This window comes from Felis catus, chromosome F1, assembly GCF_018350175.1.
Source record: "Felis catus isolate Fca126 chromosome F1, F.catus_Fca126_mat1.0, whole genome shotgun sequence".
Classification (NCBI taxonomy): Eukaryota; Metazoa; Chordata; class Mammalia; order Carnivora; family Felidae; genus Felis; species Felis catus.
The window spans coordinates 5158277-5184823 of record NC_058384.1 but is presented as its reverse complement, the minus strand read 5'-3'; the positions used below and the strand labels follow the sequence as shown (position 1 = coordinate 5184823).

Below are 26547 nucleotides of genomic sequence, written 5' to 3'. Positions count from 1 at the left end.
AAGAAATCCAAAATATCTCTTTAAAAAAATCGAACTAGGAAAGAGAGAAAGACAAGAAAGGTTCAGAAAATCTTCAGAAGCAACTGCAAAAAAAAGTAATGCAAATGGCAATAAATATATATCTATCAATAATTACTTTGAATATAAATGCACTGACAATCAAAAGACATAGAGTGACAGAATGGCTTTAAAAACAAGACCCATCTATATGCTGCCCACAAGAGACCCATTTTAGACCCAAAGACATCGGCAGATTGAAAGAGAGGGGATGGAGAAATATCTATCACACAAATAGATGGCAAAAGAAAGCCGGACTAGCAATACTTATATTAGACAAACTAGACTTTAAAACAAAGACACTAACAAGAGACAAAGGACACTATATAATAATAAAGGGGACAGTCCAACAAGAAGATACAACAATTGTAAATATTTATGCACCCAACATAAAGCACCCAAATGGATAAAACGGTTAATAACAAACATAAAGGAACTAATCGGTAATAATACAATAACTGTAGGAGACTTTAATGCTCCACTTAATTCAATGGACAGATCATCTAAACAGAAAATCAACAAGAAAGAAGGGCTTTGAATGACACACTGGACCAGATGTATTTAACAGATACATTCAGAACCTTCCAGCCTAAAACAGCAGAATACACATTCTTTTCAAGGGCACTCAGAACATTCTCCAGAATAGATCATGTATTAGGCCACAAAACAAGCCTCAACAAATTCAATAAGATCAAAGTAAGACCATGCACCTTTTCTGACCACAACACTTATGAAACTAGAAATCAACCACAAGAAAAAAATTGGAAAGAGCACAAATACACGGAGGTTAAATAACATGCTGTTAAACAATGAATAGGTCAACTAGGACATAAAAGAAGAAATACAAAAGGACATGTAAACAAGTGAAAATGAAAACACAAAGGTCCAAAATGTCTGGGATGCAGCAAAAGTGGTCCTAAGAGAGAAGTATATAGCAATACATGCCTACATCAAGAAGCAAGAAAAATCTCAAATAAACAACCTAACCTTACACCTAAGAAAAAAGGAACAACAAACAAACCCCAAACCAGCAGAAGGAAGGAAATAATAAAGGTTACAGCAGAAATAAATGATGTAAAAATAAAAACCAACAGTACAAATCAATGAAACCAGAAACTGGTTCTTTGAAAAAAAAAATCAATAAAATTGATAAACCTCTAGCCAGACTTATCAAAAGAAAAAGAAAGAAGGAATTCAAATAAATAAAATTACAAACGGGAGAGAAGACATAACAACACCACAGAAATACAAACACTTATAAGAGAATATTATGAAAAACTATATGGCAAGAAATTGGACAACCTAGAAAAAATGGACAAATGTCTAGAAACATATAAACTGCCAAAACTGAAGGGGGAAGAAGTAGAAAATTTGAACAGACTGATAAACTGCAAAGAAATTGAATCAGTAATCAAAAAAGTTCACAACAAACAAAAGGCCAGGACCAGATGGCTTCACAGGCAAATTCTACCAAGCATTTAAAGAAGAATTAATACCTATTCTTCTCAAACTATTCCAAAAATAGAAAAACTTCCAAATTCCTTCTATAAAGCCAGCATTACCCTGATACCAAAACCAGATAAAGAGACCGCTAAAAAAGAGAACTACAGGTGAGGTATCCTTAATAAACATAAGTGCAAAAATTCTCAACAAAATACTAGCAAACCAAATCCAACAATACATTAAAAATATTCTTCACCATGATAAAGTAGGATTCGTTCCTGGGTTGCAAGGTTGGTTCAATATCCACAAATCAATCAACATGATACATCACATCAAGGGAAAGGATAAGAACCATATGATCATCTCAGAGACAGTAAAAGCACTTGATAAAGTACATCTATTCATGATTTTTAAAAAAACCCTCAACAAGGTAGGTTTAGAGGGAACATACCTCAACATAAGGGCCTTATATGAAAAACCCACAGCTGACCTCATCCTTAGTGGGTAAAAACTGAGAGCTTTTCCCCTACATTCAGGAACAAGACAAGGATGCCCACTCTCGCCACTTTTATTCAACATAGTACTGGAAGTCTTAGCCACAGAAATAAGACATCATAAGGAAATAAAAGGCATCCAAATCAGCAAGAAGTCAAACTTCCACTATTTGCAGATGACACGATACTCTATATGGAAAACCCAAAAGACACAAAAAAACTGCTACATTGATAAATGAATTCAATAAAAATGCAGGATAAACAATCAATGTACAGAACTCTGTTGCATTTCTATACACCAAGAATGAAGCAGCAGAAAGAGAAATTAAGAAAAGATCCCATTTACAATTGCACCAAAACCAATAAGATACCTAGGAATAAACCTAACCAAAGAGGTAGAAGACCTGGACTCTGAAAACTATAAACACTGATGAAAGAAATTAAAGAAGACACAAAGAAACAGAAAGACTTTCCATGCTCGTGGATTGGAAGAACAAATACTGTTAAAATGTCTGTACTCCCCAAAGCAATCTACACATTTAATGCAATCCCTATCAAATGCCACCAGCATTTTTCACAGGGCTAGAACAATCAGTCCTAAAATGTTCATGGAACCACAAAAGACCCCATATAGCCAAAGAAATCTTGAAAAAGAAAAGTGAAGCTGGAGGCATCACAAATTCTGGACTACAAGTTATATTACAAAGCTGTCGTAATCAAAACAGTAGGGTACTGACACAAAAATGGACACATGGATCAATGGGAGGGAATAAAAGAACCCACGAGTTTTTGGTCAACTAATCTTCAACAAAGCAGGAAAGACTGTCCAATGGGGAAAAGATAGTTTCTTCAACTGTCTTTGAACTGCTACATGCAAAAGAATGAAACTGGACCACTTTCTTATACCATGCACAAAAATAAACTCAAAATGGGTTAAAGACCTAAATGTGAGACCTAAAACCATAAAATCTTAGAAGAGAACACAGGCTCTAGCAACTTCTAGATATGTCTGCTGAGGCAAGGAAAACAAAAGCAAAAGTAAACTACTGGGACCACATCAAAATAAAAAGCTTTTACACAGCAAAGGCAATAATCAAAAACTAAAAGGCAAGTGATGGAATAGAAGAAGAGAATTGCAAATGGCATATCTGGTAAAGGGTTAGTATCCAAAATATGTGAAGGACTTAAAGTCCCAACACCCAAGAAACAATCCAATTAAAAATGGGCAGAAGACACAAACCAACATTTCTCCAAAGAAGACATCCAGATGGCCAAGAGACACATGAAAAGATGCTCTAAATCACTCGTCACCAGGAAAATGCAAATCAGGACTACAATGAGATATCACCTCACACCTGTCAGAACGGCTGAAATCAACAAAAGAAACAACAGGTATTGATGAGAACGTGGAGAAATAGGAACCCTCGTGCACTGTTGGTGGGAATGCAAACTGGTGCAGCCACTGTGGAAAATGGTATGGCGTTTCCTCAAAAAGTTAAAAGTAGAGGGGCGCCTGGGTGGCGCAGTCGGTTAAGCGTCCGACTTCAGCCAGGTCACGATCTCGCGGTCCGTGAGTTCGAGCCCCGCGTCGGGCTCTGGGCTGATGGCTCAGAGCCTGGAGCCTGTTTCCGATTCTGTGTCTCCCTCTCTCTCTGCCCCTCCCCCGTTCATGCTCTGTCTCTCTCTGTCCCAAAAATAAATAAACGTTGAAAAAAAAATAAAAAAAAAAAAGTTAAAAGTAGAAATGCCATTATGATCCAACAATTTCACTTTTGGGTATTTACGCAAAGAATATGAAAACACGAATTCAAAGGGATACATGCACCCCTGTGTTTACTGCAGCATTATTTACAATAGCCAAGCTATGGGAGCAGCCCACGTGTCCATCAGTCGATGAATGGACAGATGATAGATACACCTTGTTGGCTCTGTTGGTTAAGCATCCGACTTCAGCTCAGGTCATGATCCCACAGTTCATGAGTTTGAGCCCCATGTCGGGCTCTCTGCTGTCAGTACAGAGCTCGCTTCAGATCCTCTGTTCCTCTCTCTCTCTCTCTCTCTCTATCTCTCTGCCCCTCCCTGCTCATTCTCTCTCTCTCTCAAAAAAAAAAAAAAAAGAATATTACTCAGCCATAAAAAATAATGGAATCTTGCCATTGGCACAACGTGGATGGAGCTAGGGAGTATAACACTAAGCAAAATAAGTCAGAGAAAGACAAATACCATATGATTTCACGCATACATGGAATTTAAGAAACAAAACTAATGAGCTAAGGGGGAAGAAAAGAGAGACAAACCAAGAAACACTTTTAACCATAAAGAACAGATGGTCACCGGAGGGGAGGTGGGTGGGAGGTAAGGGAGGTAAGTGATGGGGATTAAGGAGCACATTCATCATGATGAGCACAGGGTGATGTACCCAATTGTTGAATCACTATATTGTCGACCTAAAACTAATACTGTCATGTTAACTAACTGGACTTAAAATAAAAACTTAAAAAAAAAAAAGAGAGAGAAACCAGTCATGAAAGGACAAATAGTGTATGATTCCATTTATATGAAATTCATACGGACAAAAAGTGAAACACTCTTGCCAGGGTTCGAGGGAGAGGGGACATGGAAAGTTACTATTTAATGGGCACAGAATTTCATTTTGCAAAAAGACAAGAGTTCTGGAAACGGCTGGTGGTGGTTGCATGATCATATGAACGTGCTTAGTACCACTGAGCTCTACACTTCAAAATAGTTACGACGGTCGATGTCATGTTTATTTTGCCACAATTAAAAATATTTTTTAAAAATGGTTCCAGTCATGTGGTGGCTGTCAGAAATATAATGTTGTATAAATACAAAGTTAAGAGCTACCTGTACCCATGTGAGTCAGACTGGGGTGGTTGGGGGGTGGGGTGGGGCATCGTAAATCTTACCTCTCTCATTTGGCGGGAGAAGGCTGCCTTCCATGCCCAGCCATATACATATATATATGTACATTCCTTGGAGCACCGAGTCAGGTAGAAGCTTCTGGAACTCTGGGCACATTGACCTATTCACAGAGCACAGACCCCTCCTCTTGGGCTCATCAGTGGTGTGAAATGTACAGCACCCCTCCCCTTCTCTTTCAGAGCATAAAGCAATTCACCATCTCGAACCCTTTCCCACGGACCCCAAGCACCACAGCCCGTCCCCCGTCGTCCCCAGGGTGACAATGAGCTGCCCTCTTCACTGGCAGCCACCGCCCAGAACTCAGAGGGTGAGGCTGCTCAAGAGGCCGGTGTCCTTCTCCATGGACACACTGCGGGGTTGGGGGTTGCACCAGAAAACAACCCAAAATGGCTAACAGAGAACTGCATTTCTTTTTATTGGCTTTCTGCTTGAAGGAGGATAGACGCGAGAGGAGGAACAAGTCTCATGCCGGTACTACTCCAGCCCCGGAGGATCAGAAGTAAAGACTGTCACCGTGAAATACTGTCAAATTCCTGAGCAGTGGGGGTGGGGTGTCTAACGGGGGAAGGGTCCACCAGCCTAACTCCCTGATACAGCACGTGCACCCGAAGGCCGTGTTTCTGCCGAACCTGGTCTTCGACAGGAGATTCCCGCTGGCATATGAGCCCAGAAAATCTAGTAAAAGCTACCACTCTCTTGGCCTGGGAGGGATCCATGACAGCCAATGGCTGGGAGACACCGATCACAGGGAGGCCGCCTTACCAAAACCATAAGGCTTTGTGGGAATACCTACGAGTGAAACCAGGAAGACAGAGGCCACCCATTAAACCGCTATAATAATTCTCTAACTGAAATATTTACATTACACTGTGCCTATACCCAGAGCTGACGTGTGTGTGTGTGTGTGTGTGTGTGTGTGGAAATGAGTGCACACAGACCCCAGCACGATCTAGACGAATTTCCTTAGCCTCACGAAGAGGAAGGATTGTGGAGGCCACAGACTGTCAAAACAAAAAGGCACAGCTACACCCAAATTATGGGTCCGAGAGAATTACCTTCGCATTAGTTTGGCTAATTCTGGCCAGTTTTCTGAAAGAAAGAAACGCGGGGAACTTTGCATAGTTGGAATCTCTTAACGTATTATTCAACAGCACCTCTGTTCTGGGCTTTGAGGATTCAGGAATTTGGTCCTCTTCTAGGGACTTCTAAAAAAAAAGTCTCTCACCTTCAACCTCTCCAAGCGAGGAAGATCTCACTGGGCTGCTCCCCACAGAACCGCTTTTAAATCAGGCATCCTGGGATCCCGGTCTCATCAGCTACAGACGAGACAACAGCACTGATTTCCTTATAAGGATGAAGGCTGGCTACACAGCTTACTGGCTTTTCTCGTGGAAGCGCACCCCCTACCACACCCCTGAGGAATAACTTAGGGGGTCCGGGGCAAGGGCAGGAATGGGGAGGTTAGCAAAGGGGCAAAATGCACCTAACCTCAATTACAGACAGTAGCCCCCCCCCCCCACTTCAGCAGCACCCACATCAAAGCAGAGAAGCTTCTAGGCCCCTCGCTCTGGGTTTCTGGCTTGCTGTTGAAAGGGCAGTTTGGGCAGGTGGGGGCAGCAGGGAGGACCGTAGGTGTGGGCAGTGGTCTCTGGGAACAGCCCCAGGAGAGGCAAGCTTAATAACTACCCTGACTGTGGATGCCCTTTCAGAGGCCTTCCAGCACTTTCCCTTCTAGTATCTTACTTTCATCCTCCCATGCTTGTGGAGGCCGCGTATCATTAGCAGGTTTTTATTGATGAGGAAAAAGGAAGAAATTATAGACCCACCCAGGAGTCTCCCGGATTCCTCTCCCTTTCCTCTTCCATCTCCCATCACTAGTTTTCAAACTCCCTGCATGCAACCCCCAAACCTTGGTTTTCGTGTTGGTTTACGGAAGCTCACAAATGCCTGTAAACAAAAAAAAATAAAAGAGTTTGAGCACGTCCATGCGGGGTGAAGAGCTCAGCAATCCGTTTAAAACAAAAATGGGGCGCCTGGGTGGCTCAGTCTACAGACTCTTGATCAGGTCTTGAGTTAAACGTTCTCAGTTCAAGCCCTGCCTTGGACTCCATGCTAGTCGTGAAGCCTACTTAAAAAACAAACGAAACCTTTTTTTTCTTTCTTTTTTTAACTCCCCCAAGGGCTGTGACTTCTGCGGCTCTCACCCCTTCCCAGGGGTTGTCCAGGCCCAGAAGGCCCAACACGGGGTGCGGGACCCCAGGCGGTTGTGGGGTCCCTGGAGGGTGCAGGGGGTGGTGTAACTCCCCTGGTGGGTGCAGAGCTCCGGGAAGGTGCAGGGCCCCAGGGGGATAGGAGGTCCCTGGAGGGTGCGAGGTCTCCAGGGTGAAGGGGGTGGGGGTGGGGACATACTGCTAGGCCCCTGGAGGGTGCAAGGCTCCAAGAAGGTATGGGACCCCAGAGGGATACGAGGTCCCAGGAGGGTGCGGGGCCCCCGGGGCGGGGGCGGGGTGGCGAGGCCCCCACCCCGAGGGTGCGTGGCCCCTGCGGCGCCTCCTGGCTTCCCTTCGCCTCGAGGCCCGAGGCCCTGCGGCCTAGGAACGGCGCGCTGACCCGAGAGAGACCTTTTCGTCCCCGAAAACGCGTGCGAGGACGCCAGGTGGCAGACGCCCGGCCCCAAAGACCCCGCGTTCTCTCATTCCCGTGGCGTCGGGTTTATTGTCATTCCTCGCCTTTTGTCCATCACAACCGAACCAAAGCTGTGGGCGCACGGGGCGGCCCGGGGTGGGGGTGGGGATCCTGGCGGCCGCCCGCGGCCTAGTCTCGGCCGGTCGCGCGCTCCAGCGCCAGCAGCGGGATCTCCTCCAGCCGCTCGGGCCGCTCCCCGCACCGCAGGTAGCGCCGCCTCCAGGCCGCCAGCCGCTGCAGCAGCCTCTGCACGCGCGGATGGGCCCACAGGCCGCGCTCCGAGACCGCCCGGCCGCGCGCGCGCTTGGCCTTCCTGCGCCAGCCGCGGGCCGCGCCCCGCCGGAACAGCCGCCTCCAGCACCAGCAGCCCGCGCCGCCGTCGTCCGCGTCCCCGCGCTTCAGGCGCGCCGACCCCTCCGCCGGCCGGTGCTGCGCGCCCCCGCCACCGCGCCGGGGCCACCCGGGCCGCGCGTCCTCCATGCCGCCCGGCCTCCGCGCTCCCACGGGCCCCTCTCGGCGAATGGGTCCTTTCCGCCGCCTCGCGGGCGTCGCCGCGGCCTGCCCTCGGGCTCCGGTTGCCAGGGGAACCCGAACGCTGACCCCACAATGCCCGGCCCGGCGGTCCTCGTCCCGGGGCCGAGCGCGCGGCCCACCCTCAGCACCTGACGAGACCCCGGAGACCCAGCTAAGCCCCCGGTCCTCGAATAGGTCGGCGGGCCAGGCTGTGTACTGATTCCCGGACTGGCCTTAGTCTGGCGGGAAGGGATCTAGGACGTGCCCGGGGTCCATCTGGCCCCCCCCCCGCTGACTCCCACCTTAAGCATCTGCACGACCCCCACTGGATCCGGGCTCGATGTCAGTCCCTAGGGGCTTGTCATCTGGGGGGTGTGGGGCCTGGGTTCAGGTGTTCTGTACTTTTCCGCCAGTAGGGAACCAGAGTTGCAGGAGAGATCTCAAAGCCTGATTTTCTTCATCCGACCTCTTCCTCGCGGAATTATGATTGATTTTTTGCAATGTTTTTGTTTTTTCTGATTGCAACCATACGAATTTTTGTGGAAGAAATGAAAACACAAATGCAGCAAAGAAAACATCTTTTCTCCTGCTTCTGTAATATCATTTTTGCACTTGTCAGTTTCTCCAATGCAAGCAAGGAAAAGTTAAAATAACTCCCCCCTGTTGTGCTTATTATTTCTAAGCACTCCGCCCAACATTCTGTACGAATGTACAGAATGTACATTCTCTTTCCTTCTCTCTCTCTCCCTCTCTCTCTCTCTATTTGTAGCCCACTGACAAGTGAGCAAGCTCAGATATATCTGCCTGAGTTTGAATTCTGGCTCCAACATCTTCCAGCTTGAACTTTCGGCAAGTTACTCAACCTCTCAGTGCCTCCCCTTACCCATCTGTGAAGCTGAGGAAATAGCAATCCTACCTCTGTGTGTGTGTGTGGGGGGGGGGGGGTTGAATTAAATGAGCACTTAGTATGCACTGGGCACATGGCACATGAGTAAATTATGACTATGCAATCCTAACAGCAACTCAAGTGAAGCGGTGCCCAAGTGAATATTCCCCGCTGTGCTGATTGAGAAAGTAAAGCCTAAAGAGGTAAAATCATTTATCTGGGGTAAAATAGCTTGTAAGTTAAGGCAAATGATTTGCACCCCAGATTCTTTGAGCCCCAAGATATCAAATGACCATACTGTTGAGTATTCAACTAGTCACCTTAGTGGTACAGTGTCCCTCCTTCTAGTGTACCCACCCTCCAACGACCACAGCCAATAGGTAAGGGCTGGCATTTAATGTTTGTATAGACTCTGGGTGCAGAAAACAGGAGGAAAAAAAAAAAAAAAACCACCAGCTGTCCAGTCCTTATTTCTAGCGACTTTATAAATTCACAGTCATCTGGGCAGAAGCCTTTTTGGTTCCTGTCGCCCCTGAGCAGACGCTAACAGTGGCCTTCGTTCACTCCCTTCCCTTCCCGCACAGAGCCCCCCTGCAAGAGCCGTTCCCCTGTAAGAACTACTTTGTTTAATTTGCTCCTTCTCCAGTGTTCCAAGGCTGCCCCCTCCTTGTGTTCAGGCTGTCTGTGCTTCCTGCCTGCCTTGACCCGTAGCAAGTCAAGCACAAGGTAAATCCTGGCTGACAGATTTGGCTTGTAAAGAAACGAGTACATCATGGGGCGCCTGGGTGACTCCGTCAGTTAGGCGTCTGACTTAGACTCAGGTCCTGATCTCGCGGTTTGTGAGTTCCAGCCCCACATCGGGCTCTGTGTTGGCAGTGCGGAGCCTGCTTGGGATTCTCTCTTTCCCGCTCTCTCCGCCCCTCCCCACTCGCTTAATTGAACTTTAAAAAACAGCAACAACAACCTGAGAGGTGATGAGGAACTGTCTCACAACCGCCCCCAGCCGGCTGGAGGCAAGTGGGAGATGCTCTGGCAACTCCGACCAAGCCCCCCGTGCCCTCCTGTTCTGGAAGGATTGCTGGAATGTTCCGTCAAGACTTAGATTCGGCTGCCATTCTTGGCTGGCTTCTGTGGCCTCTGCGGATACACACAAGGTGGTCAGGGCACCTGCACAAACCAGTTCACAAGCTTCCTGAATCTTCTTCTGGCTGTTATGGACTAAGCTGCGTCCCCTGAAAATCCCTGTGTTGAAGTCCTAAGCCCTAAAGCCTCAGAACGTGGAGATGGGGCCCAGAGAGGTCATTTAGATGAGGTTGTGAGGGCGGGTCCTAATCCAATATGGCCGGTGTCCTCCTAAGAAGAATGGGACACCGACGGACACGCGGGGAAGACACAGGGCAAGGTGGCCATCGTACAAGCCAAGGAGAGAGGTCTCAGAAGAAACCAGACGTGCCAACACCTTGATTTTGGCCTCTCAGGCTGCAGTATTGTGAGAAGATAACATGTCTGATGTTGAAGCCATGCAGTGTGGCATTTAATCATGGCGGCCTTGGCTAACGAAACCACGGGCTCGCTGGCTTTGCCTCCCATTTCATTTTGCCTTAAACCCCTCTTCTTCCTAGGTCATTCTGCTCTCAAAGCACCAGAAGCACTTCCTAACTTTAAGGCTCTGCCACTCCCACGTGGACGCTCTCTGTGAGGCTCCGACCAGGCCTGTGCATCGTCAGGCCACCGGGAAGGGCTGGGCGGTCGCAGACAGAGCCTCAGGCCTGGCTTGGAGATTGGGGTTTTCAGATACCTGCTTGGGCTAACCCTGGGTCCAGGGTTGCCAGATAAAATCCAGATCACCCAGTTGACCCTGAATTTCAGATCAACAACAAATAATCTTTTATTATAAGTATATCTTATTTATTGCATAGGCATGCTTACACTATAAATCAAAGGGCCATTTGTGGTTTTTTTTTAAGTTTATTTATTTTGAGGGAGAGAGGGAGTGGGGGAGGGAAAGAGAGAGAAGGAGACAGAGAATCCCAAGCTTGAACTTGGCTTGAGTTCGACACAGGGCTCGAACTCACAAACCGTGAGATCGTGACCTGCGCCCAGATCAAGAGTCAGACACTCAACTGACTGAGCCACCCAGGTGCCCCTTAACTGGTCTTTTGTATTTTTATTTGCTCCCCTACCAGGGTCTTGGGGAGAGTCAAAGGCACCCTTCATAAAGGCACCCTGGGGCAGTGTCCCTCCAGATCCCTCAGGAGATCTTCAAAACTGGCCAAAGGCTGGAGCAGTGTCCACGTTCTCCGACCTCAAGCAGAAGCTTCTCATGCCGCCGTGTCCTAACCCAGGTACCCAGAATAGCCCCAGAGACCTGGAGTCTCCAGAGTTAAGAAGAGCTCACGTTATAAAAATAATGGGGTGCGAGAACCCCCTTTCTTCGCTCCAGGATTTTGAGGGAGTGACAGAAGATTAGGACCGAAGATTTGGTACCCGCCCCCCCAAATCCAGGGGGAAAAAGGATAGCACAATTAAGAGCATAGGCTTTGGGGTCGTACTGACTTGAGAGAATTGGCAAAACGGTGTTGAGCACGTAGGGACCAGTCTCTACATCATGTCTCAGCAGAGCATGAGAGTACCCTTCCCACCTGTCGTCATGGTGACAAGCGATGAGACAGGCACGTAGGGCCTTAGTGCCTGACCCAAAGCCCGTGCTCGGTAAATGGAGCCCGGTGTCCTGAAGTTTTCTCCACTTTGGCCAGTTTACCTCTCCTGCTCCCAACGCTCCCCGGCACGTACAGGTCTCCTCACGGGTGTCCCGACGGTGCCTTCGTTTCTGAAGCTCTAGGGCCCATGACAAGCTCTGTGCGCTCAAATTCCTGGAAACTTTCCCAGGAAGATTTGGGATGCAGAGATGTGATGTGGAAGAAAACAGATGGACTTGGTTCTCCTGAGGTATGGACAGTGAAAGGTCAGGTAGGGGAGAGCACGCACCGCGCCAAGAGGCCCCAGCCCAGGAGGCCTCTTCCTCCCATCTCCAGCCAGCTCCCCCGCATCGCACGCCCGCCGGGTACGCAGCCAGGAACAGGTGGACAGCGCCGGCTGAGCCCTAGGGCTACGGGATTAAGCCAGCACTCGGTTCCATCAAGGCTGAGCCAGTGACATCATCCCTATATATGAAAGGTGACATATTTGTAAGCGGAGACATGAAGCGGGGCCATGAGATCACCCAGGCCAACACCTGCCGTTGCCCAAATAACTGGGCCAGAAGTGAAGTGTGGAATTTGAGCAAAACAGAGCAGATTTTGCCACTTCTCGTTTTGGATATTGCCCTCATTCTAATATAGAAATTCGCAAGGTGACCACTGCAAAATCGTTCTTTGTTGTGAGAACCAAATGTTTCCCCTAGATATTTTGAGATAAAATTTGGATAACGTAAATGCATCCTAGGGAAAGCTGGTTCCCATTTTAGGAAAGCAAACTCTGTATCCAAGGACACTGGATAATTACACCCCTGAATGTTTGTGTGCTATTACAGTGACTACGAGGGAACTAGGTTCTCTCCCCTTTACTGTAAATGGATCTTACCCTAGCATGTCAAGGCTACTGAAATGTTAGTGCTACCTCAGCGTCAGACAAGGCTTCCCCTTAGAAGACCCCCAAACCACGGCCTATGGAAATCCAAAGCATTCTCCCCCCGCCCAAGATTTCTGCAAATTCTTTGTCTCCAAATTCCTCTCTCTGTACATGTACACCTCTCTCTCGGACTTTCACAAAACCCCTTTCACAAAACTTTCACAAAACCACTTGAAACATGGGACATCTGAAATTCATAGACTTTCATGGAAATCTTGGAGAGGGAAATGAAGGGGCTTACATTGTAAAAATACAAACGACTTCCCAAAGAACAGTATCATGGTTCTCAGGGTGTCCACCTCTATGGGGCCTCCCTGCCCAAGCCCAGCCTTCTCCCTCCTCCTGGCTTTGTTCAACCTTGCCACTCTCTCCTCTCCACGTCTCTTTCCCCTCCTTCAAAGAAGAGAGAAAAGCAATCCTCTGCCTTGTTCATGGCAAAGAAGTTTTCCTTTTTCTACTGATATATTGATGCCTGGAGACAAATGACTTCAAAATCTTACCTACCTCAATCAGCTTGATATTGTCCTTAAAGACAGATATTTCCACCAAAGAGAATACCTTTTCACCTCCTTACATGAAGTACATTTCTGTTGTTATAATGTAAACCTTTGTAACTTCCCTGTGGGGTCAGAGGTGGTGAGTGGATAAGTGAAGAAGGAGGATGAATACTACTGAGTCAGTATCCTCTCTATCACCAATCATCACCATCACTGTCGTCATTACCATCATCATCATCACCACCATCACCACCATTATCAACTTCACTATCAAAATCACCACATCACCATCATCACCACATCACCATCATCACCACCACCACCATCATCACCACCACCATCACCATCACCATCATCATCACCGTCATCACCACCATCACCATCACCATCACCATCATCACCATCATCATCACCACCACCATCATCATCACCACCACCATCACCATCACCATCATCACCACCACCACCGTCATCATTATCATCATTGCCATCATCATCATCAACACCACCATCATCACCACCACCACCATCACCATCATCACTACCATCACCACCATTATCACCTTCACTATCATCATCACCACCATCACCATCATCACCACCACCATCATCATCACCACCACCACCACCATCACCATCATCATCACCATCATCACCGCCATCACCACCATCACCACCATCACCATCATCATCATAACCATCATCACCACCATCACCATCACCACCATCACCATCATCACCACCACCATCATCATCACCACCACCATCACCATCACCATCATCACTGCCATCACCACCATCACCATCATCATCACCACCACCATCACCATCACCATCACCATCATCACCGCCATCACCACCATCACCATCATCATCATCACCACCATCACCATCATCATCATCACCATCATCACCATCATCATCACCACCACCATCACCATCACCATCACCATCATCACCGCCATCACCACCATCACCATCATCATCATCACCACCATCACCATCATCATCATCACCATCATCACCATCATCATCACCACCACCATCACCACCATCACCATCATCATCATCATTATCATGCATTGGCTCTGGCTGTAATATAAGGGCATAGCATGCATGATAGCACTTCAGCCTCACGACAGTGTATGAGGCAGATAGAAAGAGCATCACATTTCACAGGTAAGGTCACTGAAGTGTAAAATGCCGTTGAAGGCACTACGGCACTACAGGTAAGCAGAGACAAGAGGCCAAGGCAGGGAAATCTTGCAGATATGATTCCTGCCTGAGGAACTGACTAGGAATTTGACCGCCCTCCTGGGTGGAAAACCAGGAACTACCAGGAAGGGGTAGAGGGGTGCTGGGAGGTTTGAACCAGGCAACGATATACGATATTTATGAGAGAAGCAGCTTTTGTGTTGTTCTTGGAGAAGGTCAAGATGCAGTTAGATGTTGCCTTGTGTTGGGAAGTAGCAAGGCCCTTGGCCTCTTGGAGAAAGGGAGCTGGAAGAAAAGGGCCCAAGGCAAAGCTGCAAGGGGTTTCTGGGGATAGAATAGAGTTGTCTTAAACCAGATTGTGAAAAGGGACCAGCTCTATTTGTTCTTTACTCACATTAGCTATTGTAGGGTCAGTGACCTAAAGTTTGTAAACATAATTTTGTAGACTCTTGAGTTCTGTCTGTGGCTTATTAATTTCAGTTTTTTTGCTGTCTTTATAAAGTTCTCCTAGACAATGCCAGCCTACTTTATTTTTAATAAGGAAGATAAAGAGGAGATTTTTTTTTAAATAGTTACTGGGACCAAGTTTTAAATGCGAATTATGTACAACATATATCTGAGCAAGGGAATGACTAAGGGAATCCAGAAAGAGTTTCCAAAGGAAAGGTGGAATTCAGAGAGAAGGGGTCTGGGACACTGACACAGCCACACTCTGCCACCCTCTCTGCCCTGAGTTCTCCACTCAAAACTTTGACGTTGAAGCAACCAAACACAACGAGTAAATCTTGTAAGGCTATGATTTAAATAAATCAACTGTAAGAGGGGAAATTTGAACATGGGCTTCAGATGGCATTAAGGAATTTTTGTTTATTTGATTAGGTGTTAGAGTGGCATTACAATTTTCCAAGGTGAGGGGAGCTTGGGTGGCTCAGTCGGTTTAAGTGTCCAGCTCTTGATTTCGACTCGGGTCATGATATCACAGTTCATGGGATCGAGTCCTAAGTTAGGCTCTGTGCTTAGTGGAGAGGCTGCTTGGGATCCTCTCTCTCTCTCTCTCTCTCTCTGCTTCTCCCCGACTCCCTTGAGCTCTCTCTCTCGGAATAAAATTTTTAAAAAACATTACGGGGCACCTGGGTGGCTCAGTTGGTTAAGCGTCTGACTTTGGTTTTGGCTCAAGTCGTGATCTCGTGGTTTCGTGAGTTCAAGTCCCGCATCAGGCTCTGAGCCTGCTTGGGATTCTCTCTCTCCCTCTCTGCCCCTTCCCCACTGATGTTGTCTCTGTGTCCCTCAAAATAAATAAACTTACATTTTTTTAATAAAAAACATTGCAAAAAAAGTTTTAAGGTAAATAGTGAAGGATTTAAGTGCAAAACTGGAGCTTACATTAAAATATCCAGGAAAAGGAGAGAATGTGTAGATGAAACACATCTGGCAAAATGTTGGTGATTTGTAAAGCTGAGGGGATGGGTCCATGGGGATTGTTATATCCCCTATGGTTTTGCATATTTTTCCAAGAAAAAACTTTGGAGAGGCTGGCATAAAGGGTTTGTCACTGTGGGCCCTACTTAGTGTGATGGGAAACAGAGATAACTTTTCAGGTGATTTGAACAGATGTTTGAAACCACTGACCTCAATTATGAGCCCTTCCTGGGGCAAGGGGGATGTGCCTGGGACACTGACCCAGATCTCCACCTCATTTGGCCTAGCCCACAGCCCAGAGGAAATCCCAAGAGGCAAGATCTCAGAGGAGGGGAGTCTCCCCACATTTTTACCACAGAAGGGCCACGGGCCACGGAGGCCACGCCAGCCTATTGGTAAATACTTCCCGGAACCCAAGGGATGATGTTCTCACTCCGGAATTTCTAAATCACAGCATCCAAACGATGACCATAAAGTCAAGTTGCTTTCTCTTAGTGTCTCAGTTTCCACATCTGGAGAAAAACCTGAAATAACAAGATGGGGACAAACCAAACCTGCTCCCTGCCAGGGACAGCTGTGAGGCTCCAAGAGAGAGCCACGATTACAAGGCGACCAAACAGACACTAATTACAAGCCACACAAGCCCCGAGGTGCTCCCCCATCCTTGGCTCCAAAGCTTCGCGGCCGATGGCTGGTGGAGGAGTGTGAGTTCGCTGCATGATGCAGTCAGAAAGCCCTGAGACATTCCAGGGGATTCCTGGCCCAGGATATTCCAGTCCAGTGGCCAGGATAGGCAGCGCATTCCAATGTCGGCTTGGGCCAAAGGCCGCATTTATTTGGGCACATGTTTTATTTAAGGAAGCCCAAAACACGTGTTTTGGTCAATAAATTCCTTACTTCACACTCAATAGCCAGCGCGGCCTCCAGAGATAATTTGGGTGGGTAGCTCATGCTGTTTCTGTTTCCAGGCTGAAACCTCTGTGGTTCAGACAAAGGCCCCAAAGATGTCAGGGCCGGATGCAGTTTGGGGACTCGCCTACCCTGTGGAGGTGTGGACACGTGGCAGCATATTGGGAGAGGCCGTCTCGGGTTGGCCCTGTTCTCCCAGCTTGGAGGGGAGCGGCTCTGCGTTCTCGGACGCCCGCATGTCTGTCCGCTTCAGACCAGACAGCACCCAGGGAGATGGAGAGGGGCGCTTGCCCTGTCCACTCTTCCTCGTCTGACATCTGCCCCGCCCCCAGCCCTCATAGTCAATGACCTTGCTCCTCTCAGGCCACAGAGGCTGGAACCCAAACTGCATCACAGAACTGGTCTCCCCGCATGGGGTGCCTGGGTGGTTGAGTCGGTTGAGCGTCCGACTTCGGCTCAGGTCACAATCTCATGGTTCATGGATTCGGGCCCCGCGTCGGGCTCTGTGCTGACAGCTCGGAGCCTGGAACCTGCTTCGGATTCTGTGTCTCCCTCTCTGCCTGCCCCTCCCCCACTCAGGCTCGCTCTCTCGCTCTCTCTCTCTCTCTCAAAAATAAATAAGCATTAAAATAAAAGAAAAAAGAAATGGTCTCCCCCTCCAAGAACTGGAATCAAGATAGTTTCTGGTTGGATATGTGTGGGTGCCAGACCCAGAAAGTCATGTCGACTCACGCCAAGTTTTAAGTATAGGCAAAGGCGGACGTATGTATCCCTTCGGTGTATACCCTTTCCAGCAAGATATACTCATTCTGTTGGACAGTATAGACTAAGAGTTTTCAACAGACACGTGGAGCAATTGCTCAAGGTCATACAGTAATGCCCAAGGACATCTAACTGGCCTCTGGATTTCTCGAATCCAAAGGCAGCTCATACCCTATGAATGAGAACTGCTACCTCCTTGGGAAGACGCAGCTTCAATTGTATCCACGTGACGTGAATTAAGAGGTCCGGTGGGGCGATAGGCTCGGCAGCATTGTAACCCAAAAATCAAGAGGGGGTGAGGGAACGGGGCATCGAAACAGCCAGCATCCAGCAGAAAACGGCCAGCCCCCGAAATCACTGAACCCGGCACACCTTCCGAATTATGTGTATTTTAGGCGACGAATGTAATCTTCAGCTCTATTTTTAGCTTTCCAATCCTCCAGAAGCAATTGTGAGAACAGATAAAACCTCGGTGACAGAATCTATTACGTGTGAACTGCTCACCCCGTGTCTCGGAGGCAGAAACACTACAGTTTCTCAGGTTACGCTTTGTTTTTTTTGTTTTTTTTTTTTCCTTTTGGAAGGTGACACAAAGAGATTTCTAAATTCTTCGTAGTGGAATACTTACCCCTTTGTAACCGGAACGTTCCTCAAGGTCTGTAAACGAAATCACGAACCCTCGGGTCTTTTCAGACATAAAGTTGCTGGGAAGTCTGACAGAATACATGGCTGGCTTCCCTTGACACCCAAATGGAAAAACCGTGGCCAGAATGGTGTTCACGACACGATGTCGCGTTGGTGGCTTTGGTTCCCAATTCCTGTCTCCAGGCAGTGTGACAGCCTCGAGCAGATGAGTCATCTGGGGTGGCCTCAAACTCCGCACGACCAGGCTAGTCTGGAGCCATCAACACAGACCCGGGGGACACGATGAAAGCGGCCAACAAGGTTAACCAAGGGGCCGAAGGAACAGAGGGGACACATGGCTATCGGGAGGAGGGCTGGAGAGACCACCAGAGTGCGCCGTTCTGGGGCCCAGCCCCGCTTCGCCAGACCCTAAGGTCCTGGCGACACTGGTCTGGGATAACGGCTGTGTATCTCATACGGAGGACTTATTTCCTTGAAGGTTATGAGAGCCACACTCCAGCACAGGCAGAACCCCCTGTGAGCTTCTCCAAGATGCCACTCGGTGGTCGACACCATTATTTGTAACCCCAGGGCCGCTCCCATGGGTCTAATTAGGAAAGCCGGGACCCTGATGAGGCCAAAGCCCGTGCCCCAGGCACCAGTCCCCAGGGTCAACAGAGAAACTGATCCTGGTAGGAGGTAGGAGGGGTCGTCTGCACCTGCAAAAGCGAGTCCTGGCTCTGCCCCCGGCCAGGGACAAGTGTCTGCACTTTTCTGAGCCTCGGTTTCCTCCTCTGCAACCCCGGGGATCATAATAACATCATCTTCCAACGTGAACGAATTCAACGCGGAACGTGAAAGTACTTCGTTAAACGCCATGACACGTGGGACGTTACGAATTCATGAGGAAACCGAGGTTCCTTGTAATGCATTCGTCCCCAGCACATGGTCTTTTATGTACTTCATAAATATCCGAGGACAAGGGGGATTGTTAGGATTAAAGTATGCTGATCCCCCTCCCCCACCGCCAGCAGCGGACCCGGCGCTGAAAGAGAAGGCAGGCCATGAAGCTTAGGGGAGAGAGAGTGCCCTCTACCCTCTGCTGGGGGCTGGAGGTTCCTGGGGGTGCTCCTCTGAGGTATGTGGGAGCCAGGAGACCACCTGTCAGCCTTTTCCAGGCATCTGAAGGTTTCTTTCCTAAAAAAAAAAAAAAAGTAACAATCTAACCCAGGCTTTAGTTTCCAGGCAATCAGCTTCCACTGAGCCCGTGCTTTGGCATTTCCTGGAGGCGTGAGTCGTATTTACTCTGCACGGAACAGCGCAGCTCAGACCCGAGCTGATGGGACCTCAGTGCGGGCTTCTTCACCCGCTTCTGCCCCGGGCCTCTTCTAAGAAGAATGTTTCTACATACATGGAAAGGGAGATCACACAGGATCATAAAGGACACAAACCAAATCCGATAGTTTTACAGGTTATGCAAAGTAACATGTTTGCCTCATTATGAACAGACTTTAATAGCAATATTGGGCAGCGGGTCTAATCTAACTATCAACCCTGAAAAAGTGGTGACCATCGTGACGTTCCAAACAGCCGTGACACGACTGAAAACGTCTTATGAGTGTTGTACTGGCGACAGAGTCACAGGGACTGCTAATGGTTTGCGCCTGCCTTTCGGTTGGAGGTTAGTAAACTTTCTGAGCCTGCAGACCTCCTGACACCTAGTCCCTAAGAATTCTTTCTTTGGAACAAATAGTGACAGGGTCTGAGTAACGGGACGACACAGGACCAACTCAGTTATTATTTACTCACTGGGTCATTAGAAGCCTTGTCCAGGCAGAGCCACAGGGAGCCATGCTGGTGGCAGAGGCTAAAAGGCACCTGTGACCCACATAGGGCCCACCGACTCAGAGAGGGGCTGTCCCTCACCCGTGCCCCTGTCCTTCACCCCCACGCCACCTGGACATCAACTCTGTCTTTCCTCTCACATTTGTCTTTTCATCTCCCCTCCCCCTGCCCATCTGTCTGAACTGACCTCCTGGGCCCGAGGGACAGCTGGTCCCCCTCACCCTTCCAGTGTGACCTGTTCACCGCTATCAGGCGAGACTTCTTCATGGGGCTTCCCTGCGTCTCCCTTTCTGCCCAGAGACACCTGCTTTGACTGTCCCTTGTCACTGGTCCCAAAGACACATCTCATTTTGGCTTTCGGGGCCCTTCACAACTTCAAAGTTATTTCTCGCTCTCTTTTTTAGTGTTTATTTATTTATTCTGAGAGAGAGAGAGAGCAAGAGCTGAGGAGGGGGCAGAGAGAGAGGGAGAGAGAGAGAATCCCAAGCAGCATTCCGCGCTCTCAGCACAGAGCCTGACACGGGGCTCGAACTCTCAAACCATGAGATCCTGACCGGAGCCGAGGCCACGAGTCAGACGCTTAACAGACTGAGCCACCAGGTGCCCCTCATCAGTTCTCAACAAGTGCCCAGTCTCCTTCTGGCTCAAGCACACACACGCACACACACACACACACACACACACTCAGGCTCACGCTCCTTGCCAGACTCAGCACTCAGTTGAGGCCTGTGTCCGCCCCCTGAACCATTCACTCACACCAAATCCTGCCTGTCCTACAAGAACCACCCCCCGTCCCTTCCCCCAGCTGAGTGCCACCGACCTAGCCCGTCTCTCAGCCCCCACTCATGATTTGGCGTTAAGTATCTCCTATGTCATGCACGTTGTCTCTCCAACTGGCCTCTCAACGCCTTGAGGATAGGGAATCCTATCTTCTACACTCCCGTGGGCTCCCTGGGCCCAGACTAATGCAGAGCATACAGAGAATTCATGACATTTGGTCGAATTATCACAACATGGGGAAATGTTTATTTTATTAGATCTCTTTGGGGAAGCTCGGTACGTGTTCGGAAGAACGGCTTTGACGGGCTCCTCGAGGCCAAGAGTGAGGCCTCTGGAGGAATTCTCAATCAACAGAAGATGTTGTTTCAATTACTCCTGTAAGATCAGGAGAGTCATTCGTGGAGCTTCTGAGAAGGAGGGGAGGCAGAAGGGACATGGGGAATAAGACAGATTCTGTGCTGCATTATGATGAACCACACTGCTACTCCAAAGCCTTCAGCAAAATTCTGTTAAAACTCACCAAATAGCTGGGACACATAGATTTCTGATGGATGGAAACCAGTGAGGGGGCCAAGTTTTATGCCAGGGGTGATGTGGGGCTTTAAGACTTTATATGGGTGCCAGAGCCAGGTGGACAGGGGGGCCTTGACCGGCATTTGGCTCATGTTCCCATAAATGACAGGCCAGTGCAGACGACTATCATGGTCACACTTGTGATGGCACAACAGTCCCAGATGTAGTCTCCCTCCTCCACTCGGCTACTGTCTATTTAAAGAAGTACCAAAGCGAAGGCCAAGCAAGGCCCTCAATATAGGACAGTCACGAGTCTGTCTTTGATAAGACCCACGTGGAATGTGTTGCCTTGACTCGGGTTTGATGTTGAGATCACCTCAAGATCGGGTCAACCATCCATTCCATGAGCACACTTCCTTAGCTTGGATTCAGGGGGCCACGCCAGGCTTTCGGCCCTGTGTATTCAGGGTGTAGGTGGGATTTTGCCCTTACTGGTTCCATCACCTGTAAGTGTCCTCACTCGGGGAGGCATGAATTCTGCCACCTCAGCTCCTCCAGGAAAGGCACGTACAGTCCATGTCACCAACACTGTAATCCGAGAAAAAACACAATGGGAGAAACAGGCGTTTCATTTATAAGACGTGACAGAGACTAGATAAATACTCCACAGACTCAATTCAAGTTCGTTACACAGACTTTGTTCATCACGTTACATAAAAATGTTGCAAAATCGAGTAGAGTATGTATTAGAGTTCTCTAGAGAAATAGAACCAATTACATATACATATACATGGGGGCGGGAGAGAGTCGGGAAGAAAGAGATTTATTATTTATTATAAGGGATTGACGCGTGTCATTACGGAGACGGTCGAGTCACAGGATTGCAGTCAGCAGGCTGGAGACCCAGGAGAGTTGATGATGTAAGTTCCAGCCCAAGACTGGCAGGCTGGACACCAGGAAGAGTGGGAGTCCAAATGCAGAAAGAGCTGAGTCTCAGCTCAAAGGCAGGAAGAGTTTCCTCTTAGCCTTTTTTGATGTATTCAGTCCTTCAACTGATGGGGCGGGCCCCACCCATACCGGGGGGGGGGAAGATTATCTGCTTCGCTCAGTCCCCCAATTCCAATGTTGATCTCATCCGGAAACATCCTCTCCGACGTACCCAGAAGAGTGGTTCACCAGATGTCCAGAAAATTCCGTGGCCCAGTCAAGGTGACACGTCAAAGTAACCATCACAGAGTACAACAAGGTATCTAATTATATCCGGTAAAAACACAGGCAGAGTGAATCAATTGTGTAATAAAGTCGGAAGAGGGGTGGCTGGTTCCCGGTCTTTCCTGAATCAAACTTGGTTACATAGGTATCTCCTGTTGTGAAAATTTACTGGGCTATGCACTTGGGATCTATACCCTTTTCTGAATGTGCATTATGTTTCAATTCAACACACTTTAGCATTTGTTTAAAGTCTATTTTATTTATTTTAAGGGAGACAGAGACAGCACAAGTGGGGGGGGGTGGTTGCAGGGAGAGAAGGAGACAGAGATTCCCAAGCAGACTCTGTATGGTCAGCTTAGACCCTGACACCGGGCTCAAACTCAGAAAACTGAGATCATGACCTGAGCCGAAACCAATGAGTCGGTTGCTTAACCAACTGAGGCACCGAGGTGTCCCTCGATTCAACGTATTTAACTTATTTTATCTTTTTAACTTTAAAAAAAATGTTTATTTTTGAGAGAGAGAGAGAGCACAAGTTGGGGAGGGGCAGAGAGAGAGGGAGACATAGAATCTGAAGCAGGCTCCAAGCTCTGAGCTGTCAGCACAGAGCCCAACACACGGCTCGAACCCACGAACCACGAGTTCATGACCTGAGTCGAAGTCGGACGCCCAACTGACTGAGCCACTCAGGCGCCCCTCAATTCAACATAGTTTAAAAGGTGGGCAGGAGGCGAGGGGGGAGGGGGGTTTTGTGAGTATCTGTCCTACTGGAAACATCTACTGAAATGTCTTAGAAGATAATCCTGCTATAAATTCCTTCCAAAAAACTGTGTTTCCTTGGCTCCTATCTTTCAGTCTCTCAAGATGCCTGGCTTGGGAGCAGAATGATACGGCCCCTGTTTTGATTCCCTTACACGAAAGCCCACTTACATCAAGATGCATCTTTTGTGCCTTACATGGGGCCCCAACATCTGGCCCCAACCAGGGGACGCTCCCACTACGTCCGGAAGCACAGGAGTCCAGGCTGATCCCGGCGGGGGCCACAGCTGGAAAACCTCAACAAAGCTGACCGGGTTGAAGTGACACCATGCGGGAACCTCGTCGCCGAGTTTTCTTCCATTTTTGCTGCTGTGCTGCTCTCCCTGAGTCTCCTTCTGAGAGATCATTGTTGTTTTGAAATTTCTGGGCAGAAAGAAATTGATCTCAAACCCGATTCATATCTGGCTCTTGGCGGGGGGAGGGGGGCGGGGGAGTGGGGGAGATCTCATCGTGCAAAGAGAGCTTTGGATAATTTTTTGAAGGTGTACTGTCCAAAGACATTTCTTTTCCCTCTTAATTCTTCCAAGTGCATATTCTTTGAGAGTTGAATTCCCAGACACCCTGTAAAGTAGAAATTGACGGGTTAGGGGCGCCTGGGTGGCTCAGTCGGTTGAGTGTCCAACTGCAGCTCGGGTCATGATCTCGCGGTCCCCGCGTTCGATCCCCGCGTCGGGCTCTGTGCTGACAGCTCGGAGCCCGGAGCCTGCTTCGGGTTCTGTGTCTCCCTCTCTCTCTGCCCCTCCCCTGCTCATTCTTGTTCTCTCTAGTGCTGACCTGAAGTCTTTGGCCTCCACATTAACATTTTGGCCTGAATCAAGTGCCTCGTTAAAATCCTTCCAATTAAGTTTATCCTTTCGTTTGGTAGACTATTAAGTAGGCATCCCCTCAATGCTGGAAAGCGGGTGACCTGATTTGGGACTGCAGCTCAGCCACCCACTAAGTGACCTTCGGCACATCATTTAACCTCTTCCAGGCCATTTCCTCAAACCTGCGGTGTGTGGGATGGATTTAAATGCATATATGCAAAGTTCCTAAGCCACCGCAGCCATTCAGATGAATAGCATCTATTCGTCACCATTGTTGCCATTAATTTCAATATCCCGTGAAGTCAGCGTAGACCTGGTCCAAGGAAATCAAGACAGTTGAACTAAAATAGTGCACAAATTAGGGCTCCCGGGTGGCTGGTGGGTTAAGCCTCCGACTCTTGGTTTCGGTTCAGGTCACGATCTTACAGTTCGTGAGTTCAAGTCCCGCGTTAGGCTCTGCACTGACAGCCCGGTGCCTGCTTGGGATTCTCTGTCTCCCTCTCTCTCTGCCCCTCCCCTGCTCGCTCTCTATCTCTCTCTCGGAATAAATAAATCAACATTTTAAAAAATAAATTAAAATAGTGCACAAACTCCTTTATACTTCAGGACGTTTGAAGCTCTATGTTCAATAGGACACACTTCAGTAGAATCGAGACAGGGTTCAAATCATCAATAGGTCTGGAATCTACCAGAATTAGAGTGTTTGTGATTAGGTATGCCTAAGTCTTTAATAAAACGGAACAAATGCAATTTATTTTAAAATCACTCTAGCATGGCTGGCTTGAGGTTTTTATTACATTTGATCGATCCTTTTAATGACAGGAATGAGTGGTAGGGAGGTAGTCTACTTAATTGCATTTTGATGAAGTGATGGATTTTGAAATCTTGATAAACATGATTCAAAATGACAAACGCGGGGCGCCTGGGTGGCTCAGTCGGTTAAGCGTCCGACTTCAGCTCAGGTCACGATCTCGCGGTCCGTGAGTTCAAGCCCCGCGTCGGGCTCTGGGCTGATGGCTCGGAGCCTGGAGCCTGTTTCCGATTCTGTGTCTCCCTCTCTCTCTGCCCCTCCCCCGTTCATGCTCTGTCTCTCTCTGTCTCAAAAATAAATAAACGTTAAAAAAAATTAAAAAAAAAAACAAAAGGACAAACGCAATTCAGAGAGACATAATAAGTGACCTTTGCAATAGCTATTGACAGTGAAGAAATCTTGAGGAGAGGGTCCACATCCATGTAAACCTTCTTCCTAGCCTGGGAAAAATTCATTTCTTACACGGTGGTTTGCAAAGTGTGACAAGAACAGCACTGAGGTTGACTTTAACAAGTATGGTGAAAACGTGATTACTAAAGAAGGTAATGAGATTTCTCATTTCGTTGCAGGAAGGAGAGACAGTTCCTCTCCCTGAAATTTTCACGTCGGATAAACCCAAGGCTGAAAAGAAAATAATTATGTAATTCCTCTGCTTCACGTTATCTCCTTTTTAAGGAACACAAACTATTAGTAATACCTTAGTGAGAATTTTCATATGTGAGTCATTGCCCATGAATCATCAAAAGGCTTTGATTGGGAGTTATATGCCCTATTCCCACACTAAAAGAATCACTCCCCTCCCACAGGGGCCAACAGAAAAACATGGCTCTTCAGCCTTGAACTTTAACTTCTTTTCTGTATTTCTTTGCAGTTTGATTTTTATGGGGCTCTGGTCTAGGCTGGCCGGCTCCTCTGCGACTGACATGATTTAGGGCTTCCTTCCACGCAGGATATAATTCTTGCTCACTGTTGTCTCTCCCTCCATTGGCTGTTATTTCTGCAAGGATAACACTCAAAAGTCACTGTTTTTAGAGGCTTACAGTTTACAGTGCAGTTTCGTAATTACCTCATTGGAGCATCTTAGCGACTTTACGGAATATAAATTAGTGCCCATTCTACAGGTTGGGAAACAGAGGCATCAGAGCGCGGACGTGACCTCCCAAGGCCCCACACCTCCTCGAACCAAGCCGGGTAGATCTAACCCCTCAGCAGCTCGCCGTCCCCCACCTGCCTGGGAGCTGAGATGCGGAGAGACCCAGAGAGCACGAGGGGTTCTCTCCAGGGAGAGAGCAGGGAGCACGGAGACTCGCAGAGCCGGCCGCGTGGCCCAGGGCCACCAAGCGCACTGTCAGGCAGGGTGCGGCCTTGCCTGGGTCCGCAGGGCCCCCCCGCCGAGAGGGCCAGGCGCCGAGGACACCCCCGTGAAGGGAGGGGGCCGGTGCACACGGGAAGCTCACCTCTGCTATTCTCACCCGCTGACCCCGTCCCCCAAGATACGCACACGGCCTGCCCCCCACACCGGCCTTCCTGGAGCAGGACGCGCTCCTGTCTGCTCACAGCTGCAGGGGGTGGTGTGAAATCAAACCCAGCCACCGCCTGGGAGGGCGAAGAGAGTGCGCAGGCGACCCTCCGCGGGGACGGCCTCAAGCCTCAAGGCCGCACGCCCCAGGGCATCATCTCCTGG

General features: G+C 48.5%; 1 long non-coding RNA gene across 1 annotated transcript; it reads left to right on the top strand.

Annotated features, from left to right (window-relative positions):
- Positions 1-9154: 9154 nt before the first annotated feature.
- On the top strand, positions 9155-13442 carry LOC123382801. The gene is made up of 3 exons (XR_006591772.1): positions 9155-9224; positions 9668-9747; positions 11208-13442. It is a non-coding gene; the product is annotated as an uncharacterized LOC123382801 (long non-coding RNA).
- Positions 13443-26547: the final 13105 nt, after the last annotated feature.